Below are 8,789 nucleotides of genomic sequence, written 5' to 3'. Positions count from 1 at the left end.
TGAAATCAAACTTCCTTTCAGATTGGGGAGGAAACATTGGATGACTTTCTGAGGGCCCCGATAACTTTTCCCCCTCAAAGTAGTCTCTGTATGTCGATCAACATGTCAGAAATATTTCGGTCTCAAACTCCAGCAGAGGGCTGCCGATTTCGCTTTCTAATGTCAGCTAACAGCACTAAGAATCAATGTAAAATTCGACCGCAAACTTGCAAGAGGCTCGCGCCCGTCGTCAACGGTATTGACGAGGTCTTTATGAGACGCAAGGGCGCAGTCTACTGGTGACCAATAGGAATGACAAACCTTCGCCTGAAGTGGCTCTCAACTTTACAAGTGCAGTCCCACCGAAAAAATACAACTCTCTTGGTACCTTGATCAGGTGCTGTCTCACCGTGTTGATCTTTGTCGTTGTGTTTCTGATCCTCTGGACGAGTTGGAAGCCACTACCAAACCTCGCTTCAGAAACGTGGAAAAAGAGAGAGCGACATAGAGAGAGAGAGAGAAAGAAGGAAAATGACAGAGCCGGCTCTCATCGTTCAATTCAAAGAGCCGGCTCTTTGTACCGGCTCGTTCGCGACCGACACATCCCTCGTGCGCAAGAGGTATTGATTTCATCGAGTGCAGAAAAATGGCGGCACTTGTATTTGCTTGATTGAACCCATTTATTGTGCCGTCATTAAAAATGTCGTTTTTGTTCATTTTAAACGAAGAGTGCCGACGGCACACATTTTTTGCTGATATTTGATTCGATTCGACGCTAATTTGCTTCAGGTGGCCACAATAGCGTACTTCCGGTGGCAAAATGATGCCGTTTTTGACGGCTTTCTACAGTCACGTGTTTTCATTTGAAACTGCCGCTCCACTTAGCATCTGGAATTTTTACAAAAATGACCAACGTAATTTCTGTTGATCGTGGTTTTTTTTTTTTTTTTTTGTATAACTAAATGAATGCAGCGTCTTTCAATCCAAAGCTAGCAGGAGGACCTCGGACCAGGTGAGAATATGTTTGTGTCAAGTTTCGGTTTGTGCGTGACATTTATGGCGATAACTGTGTGCACTCACTGAATACCTAAAATTACTGGCCGGAAGTGATTTTTTTTTTCTTCCAGGCTGTGCACAAATGTGCAAAGTGCAGCCTTCATCTCTAACCTCCGCAAGAACTGCTTTTGTGAATTCCACAAATGAGCTGAACTGACTTGCTCGATGTCCACATTGAAGGGTCAGCCAAACTGAGGTAAGTCAACGTGTGTTTAGCGTTTGTTTTTATCTCTTTTTTTCCAAATCGTGGAGGAATACACATGCGAGTTTTGGTTGTATTTGAAGCCAAAGTGGGCGTTAAATGCAAACTCGTACTAAGTTCACCATATAAACACATTCGAAACATGAAGTAACAGTCTACTGGTGTACAATATGGAGAACAATAATGCCAGGGGTTTCATACATTCCAAGAAACTGAACGTTTTCTTGATTATTGAGAGGAATGCGTGTGCAGGCCTGCTGCGTGCGTCCAGTAGATGATGGCAAAGACACACTCAAACATCCGAGAGCATCGTTTCCCTTTCGCAGAGATGCACGGGGACACTCTCTCCAACAAGTCAAAGTGAGTCAGTGAGAGAAAGAGAGAAGTTAATTTGTGGCCAAATTCATTTCCCTTCCACGGCGCGCGCGTCGAGCGAGCGGAGGCCTCATGCATAATGCATGGCCTTTAATTGCAAAGCCAGAAACTAATGACTTTGGACTGGTTAACAGCAGGGGAGCCATACATCCCGTGCAAACTGCATGAGAAATCTGCTAGTAGTGGAGAGCAAGAGAAACCACAAAAAAAAAAAGAAAAAAAAAAGAAAAAAAAAAGGCCGAGTCCCTAATTGATGAATAATTGAAGTGGTGAGCTACGGGACATAATTGTGACATTTTGTTTCAATTTCCCTGACTTGGACTTCACCATCGACACTTTGTGCCCCCCAGCACTCGCTGTCTACGATTGTCACTGATAGTAATGCGATATCTCCCGGCAAGTTAGTCACGCTAACCTGCCACAACAGACCATTAAGACGACCGTAATAAACGAGGCCCAAAAAGTTTCCGATAACGGCCTCTTTGCAGACTTAGAAATAAACCCGACAACTCGAAATCGGCCGTAAAAATTCCAGCGGATTGATGATCCCGCCGTCTTGCGCGATAGAACTTAACGAGGGAAAGTCTCGGCCCCCCCGAGATAACCGTCACTTGTCAGTGGAGGTGTACCTAATCAATTGTCCCGGGGAGCCCTCGGGGTTTTCCTCGCCAGATGTTCCACCTGCCCAAGATGACACACGTAAGATGGCCACTTGATCAGCCTGGCCGTCTTTGATTGACGTCTATGCAAATGAGGGGGGCGGCGGCGGCGGCATCCTCAAAGGAGGCGCCATACGGACGGGGGGAAACAAAAGCGCTTGTAAATTCCCGACGTGCCGAGCATATGATAATGAGTCTTGCTGCGCCTCTGATATAATTAGCATTGGGGAGGGGGTGGTGGGGGGGTGTTGGTGGGCCGTAATGTCGCCCCTTGTGGAAAAGCAGCGTGGCGTGACTACCTATTTGCATTTATTTTATTTCTTTATTTTTTGGTGGTGTGTGTCAGCATTGAGTAAAATGTGCAAAAATGAACGTCTCACCTCAAATGAAATTTTTGCCTCACGCCTTTCAACCTTAGCGGGTGTCGTGCCGGACATTCTACAGAGTAAAATGTGCAAAAATGAACGTCTCACCTCAAATCAAGTTTTTGCGCGTCATTAAATGTCTTTTGTCTTCAAGAAAAAGAAATAATGACCGCTTGCCCAAGACCTCATCCCCGTTGTCTTCAGCAAAACAAAAAACAAAAATGGAACGTTAGTGATTCCTTAAAGTATGAAATACAGCATTCGCACAAAAATGCCTTTGTACGAATGAATAATGCCTTACTTCCAATAAACGCATATGTTACTGATTGAAGTAAATAAACGACATCCTGGCCCCAATGTGGCCATTTCCCCAATGTGCTTTTATAGATTTTTGTGTTCCACTTCCTTTTTTTTTTTCCTGACTTTCACATGCAATTATTGAGGGGATGGCAATTTGTCGCTTGCAACGCTCTCTTACACGCATCACCGAATTCAAGTCTCCGACACGTCAAAGTGGTGATTGATGCCGGGGAGCCTCTTCTCCCCCCACCCCCTCCCCCAACAGCACCGCCTGCACGAAAAAAAGTAGCATCGATTGCTTACTGAGGAGGCCCTCGTGAGCAGAGGAAGAAAACAAACGTGCCATCAATACACGGCCTCCACTCAGTAAAATTCAGCGTCACTCACGCGTGAAGAGCCGCACAAGATTATTGATGGCGCGGTGGCCAGTAGGGGGCAGGCTGAACCTTTTGCCGACTGCGTTTGGGAAGGCGGGCGCAGCATCACTCGAGGAGCTTTGAGATGCGAAAAGGGAACAAAGAGAAGCACAATGGCACGTTCGTACCATTCAAAGCACACATAGCAAGTCGCGTTTATTACGGGTCAGGTATTTATTATCTGCCAAAAGCGGATGAGAAGGAATATTTGTCCAAATGCACGTTTAAAATTCGACATGTTGATTCCCCAACCAAAAAAAGGGGGATTAAAAACGAGTTGATTCAGGAGAAGGTGTTAGGAGGTGGTTATTTATACCTGGCCGTTAATGACGTCATTGCCATTTGTGCGCATGGAGGTCGCGATTTGGTAACGACGGCACCTTCATGGCAGCAATTTTGAAAATTCAAGTCGCTCATCTGGCACTGCATCAAAGGACAGGGCACAATTTTGGAATTACACGTTCCAAAGTGGCACTTTTTTTTTTCTTATAATAGTAATCATTTAATTTAAGGCAAGGTGTTAATTTTTTTTTCAAATGGTTGATACACGAATGATACAAAGCAGATTACTGTTATGTATCTATTAGTATGTTGGATTTTTTTCCTTCAGAAAAAAACGGTCCACGTTTTTTAAGGAAATGTATTTCAATTCTAAAGATTTTTTTTAAAAGGTTATTGACAAAAACTGTCAATTGATCGAACATTACTTGTCATTTTTAGTGAAGATTCTATTGTATGAAATTTTTTATTTTCCTGCGCCTTACTTCCAAATCTGAATGCTGCTACCAACAACAACAACAACAACAACACCACCGTCAGATATTTTATTACATCGTAAAGAGAACATCGATAGCGTCATGATACTGCAGTTTCACAGACGGAAAGACCATTGAGTTGACAGCCGCCCCCCCCCCCAACGCAGTCGTCGTAAGAACAAACAAAAGCAAAACGCAAAAACCACACCGACAAGAAAAGCACAGTTCTGACATAGACCGCGAAAGCACGAAGTATTGCACAACCACTTTTTTTTTTCCTCCCCATCTTGAATTTCTTAAGAAATTCAAGAAAAAATTTACCTCCCATTCGCAAAAACTCCTCCTGGATTAATGCTATGGCCTTTTACCTTTTTTTTTTTTTTTTTTGGGGGGGGGGGGGACTTTTTAAGGAAATCAACTTTTTATGAGTATAAACAAGAACAAAATACCGAAATAGGACAAAGCCCAATTTTGATGAGGGGGAAAAAATGCAAGTTGTGATGTTATGAGAATTAAGTCGTGGACTTTTTTTTTTCTACAAGAAAAATAAGTCAAGGACATTCAGTCAACGGTATGTCACAATTATTTACTTGCAACTTGCGTCCCGTAATGCTACGGCTTTGTGCAAAAAGGACAAAAAAAAAAAAAAAAACGAAAGTTTTCTTCAGCTTTCTTTAAAATATTCAGCTAAAGAACTCGTCAAGATTTTTTTGGTGGCCTCAATGATCTATTCTTAAATATTGTGAAAAGAAAGTCAAATTTGTAAGAAAAAAACCCCCCCCGATGAGACGTTTTCAAGAGCCTGCAAGTTGAACTCGCGCCGCCAAAAACAAAGCAACGGTGCGTTTTGGGGGCGTGGTATGCGGCTGTGACGAAAACATTTCGCGGTTGACAATTGGCTTGATTGGGAAAAAAAAAACAAACTTTTTTTAATTTCATTTTAGCCGTCGACGGCGAAAAAAAAAAATAACGTTTTTTTATTTCATTTTAGCCGTCGACGGCTAGAGCATTCGAAGTCTTTTATGCGCATGTTTACTTTGCCAAAACAGCGAGCGTCACTCATCCGTGCCAGTCGTGGACATCGCAGCCGATCGAAAGCAAGCACGTCCCGATGGACATCGCAGCCGATCGAAAGCAGGCACGTCCCGATGACGTTTTCATCAGTTGTCGTGATTAGTCAAAACAAAAGTTTAGCAGGCGTATGCAAGTCGCCGTATCGCCTCAATCGGCGCCAAAGTCTTGTCCCGAGCGGATCACATTGGAGCACGCCCACTCAAGTGTTTTTTGTTTTCCTCGTAACATCACAACTTCCCAACATAACGATCCCCCTTTTTTTTGTACAAGCATTCATCAACAGGCGTCTACATGTGGGGTAAAAAAAGTCCCCCAAATATTCGTATAAACAAACAAAAAAAAAGGATTTATACAGTGGTACCTCTACTTACGAAATTAATTGGTTCTGGAAGAAATTTCTTAACGAGAAAAGTAGAGACGCGTTTTCCATGTAAATGCCCTAATTCGTTCTAAGCCCGCCCAAAATTCAGACACAAATGTTTCCTCCAGCATAAAAATGCATCAAAATATGTCACAAATGCATGTTACAATGAGATTATTGCGCAATCAATGAGAGTTGTGCAGAATGTAAAAAATAAAAACCAAAGAATAAAAATGATGACATCATTGAACTCTTAACTGCGTCCTCATCGTTTTTTTTTTGCCCTCTTTAGTAAATGTTCCCTCTCAGAAATGTTTTTTTTTTTTGCCTGCCGTTTTGTAAAGAACTGATCCAAGGACGTTTGCTTTTGTCGGCTTTTAACAATCCTTCGAAAATTTCCAAGGCAAACATCAGCATAGTGAGCGATCGCTAGACTTTTTCTGGGTGATTCACAATTACGTAAAACTATCCGAACACCTCAAGGCCCGATGGGCAAATGATGAGGTCGCTGCATAGACACTTATCTATATCTATTTATCTCTCTACATGCATAGACACATACGGTAGAGGTCCCTCTTAGCCAATGGGATGCCAGGATGATGCTCGGTAATAGCCAATGGCAGATCAGCTCTAAGTATGTTGCGTTCAGGAAACTCAGAGCTGCGAGTAACAACCAATACTGTATTTTTACGTTTTGTATCTTGAAATTTCTTTCGCAACAAGAGGCAATATTTTTCTGTTGAGGCGTTTCGTAACTTGAAAATTCCGTATGAAGAGACGTTCGTAAGTAGAGGTACCACTGTACTGAGTTAGCTATGAGGTCTGCTTTGTTAGCGAGTGGTGATATGGTTTTGCGCAGCTGTATGAGCTTTGGGTTTGATTCATCCTCTTTTTTTTAAAATTTTTTTTTTTTTATCCTGGTCCCTTTGTGCCCATTTGGTTTTTGTTCATTCCGAGGACGGTGAGACCACAGCTAGCAGAAAAGAGGTAGTGTGAAAATTGCAGCTTTTTTTTTCCTTTTCTTCTTCTTTTTTTTTTTTTTTTTTATAACCCACTTTTGTCGCTACTAAAAAACAGACATGTTATAAACAGTTGGGCTCTTTTTGTTTTTCACAGCTTCGGAGGCGTCAAAGCACCATTTTGGACACTTTTAAGCCTTCAGCGATGCAGAAATGGGTGAGGTCACGTTTTGTTGTGGGCGTGTGTGTGTGTGTGTGTGTGTGTGTGTGTGTGTGTGTGTGTGTGTGTGTGTGTGTGTCTGGCACGTTTGTGCCAACAGGCGGCAGCGCATAGTCAAAATTTGCTGTCTCAAATGATTTAAAAACAACAAAAAGAGATGAGATGCGTATATCGTTCTGAGTAAATAAACATTTGTCTCATGTTTATGAAGAAGTATAAAGGGCCACTAAGTTAAGCAAGAAAAATTTCAATGTCTTTATGCTTTGAGAAAAGCTTTTTCTCATGATCTTTTTCGAAACATGAATTTTTTTTCCCCATCACGTAACTATTTTTCTCATGCCATTTAGTCTCGTCACATGTATTGTTCTAGTGGGCTTTTTTCGTCTTGTAAAAAGTCAACTTAATTATCATTTTATTGTATTTTGGTGGGTTTTTTTTTCCCTTACAAAAAAGCAATGAGAAATCGGTGCAGTACAAGAAACTCTTGCCAGAAAAAAAGTTGGGATTACCCACAAAATTGCAACGCATTGAATAGTCTTTGTACCAGGAAAAAAAAACAAAGACAAAAAAGTTACTGTTTTTTTTCTTGGTAGTTTCAATGTTGTGTGTCAAATACAGTGAGAAAAAGGTGGTCCATTATGAAAGAAATTGTGCTTTGACAAGCGGAAAAATCATAATTTGAAGACTTCATATTATGGAAATGTTATAAAAAGGTCAAATAAAAATAATTCCGAATAAAACTATTCATTTTTTTCCCCACGTCTTTTCTCCTGTCATGTTTTTAAGGCTTTTGCCCCTGCTGAACGTTGCAACTTCATTCTCCCGACTTTTTTTTCCCCTCGTAACAGAACATTGTCCAAAAAAAAAAAAAAAAAATCCCCATGACTTTTAATGAAAAAAACAGTGTTGCCCTCACATTCGCCTTACAGGTTAGAAAACCCCCCCAACACAAAACCTAAGGCCCTTTAAAGCTAAAATTAAGTGAGGAATGAGAAAAAGCCTACAAATACAATCTTTAAATAAAAAATAAAATAAAAAAAAAGCTGCCACCATTTTCAGGATTATTGCTCAAAACGTTCAGTTGAAAGTCACTCATTAAACACAAAATGCTAGGCAACCTGACACCATTTTTTTGTTGGGGTGGGGGGGAGGATGCAAATCATAATTTGGTCCTTGGTGTCAATCTTTGGCTGTTGTGTGTGTGTGTGTGTTGATGTGCGTTTTACCTGTTGCCGTGTAAAGCCATCAGAGTGGACGCCATTTGGAAAAGTCGTTTGTTACATTACGATTTTTTTTTGTTGAATTGTCTAGTTTTGTCATTTTTCTACAAAATAACTTGTCTAACAAAACATCCAGTCATGCATCGTTGTCTATGCCAGGGGTCCCCAACCTTTTTTGTTTTTGTCAGACAATATTTTCACGGACCGGCATTTAAGGTGTGGCAGATAAATACTACAAATAATTTGGTAAGAGCTTCATGAACGCTGTGGTGTTTTCGAGAGATAATAATAAACACGAGGAGCGTCTAATCTGGCCGCAACACTCTGATCGCTATGGTCATGTTTAATGCCTTCAAAATACGATACAACGCAAATTCAAAGTGCATGAAAATGTCAACTCACCACAATGCTGAATCGAGTGCGAGCCCCGAGCTTGATTTTCTGCAACCGGGCGGTCCCATCTCGAGGTAATAGGAGACAATGACACCTCAAGTGGGTGCTTTACGTCGAGTCTACTTCGTAATTTTGTTTTTGTCGCCGTTGCGGCACAAAAACGCCCGCCTCACACAGGTAGCATGCCGGAAATAGCAACGGTGCTATTGTGGCGATCTCAAGAGTATTCAGCCATAACTTGAATCCAGAACACCGGCAGTTGTTGTCTCGAACGTACTTTTTAAGGCCGACGTCTTTTGCGATCTCCAGCAGTTAATTTTGTAAGCTTATGTTAAATTATTGATTATTTTCATTTTATATTTGAGCATTATGTTCTATTGTGTTACAGTTACCTAGGTTATATTCTGTTTAATAATTGCTGAAACAAGTTTATGTTGATTTTATCTGATTGGTTA

The sequence above is a fragment of the Hippocampus comes genome, unplaced genomic scaffold (assembly GCF_001891065.2).
Source record: "Hippocampus comes isolate QL1 unplaced genomic scaffold, H_comes_QL1_v1.1 scaffold16, whole genome shotgun sequence".
Lineage (NCBI taxonomy): Eukaryota > Metazoa > Chordata > Actinopteri > Syngnathiformes > Syngnathidae > Hippocampus > Hippocampus comes.
This window is presented reverse-complemented; position numbering follows the sequence as displayed.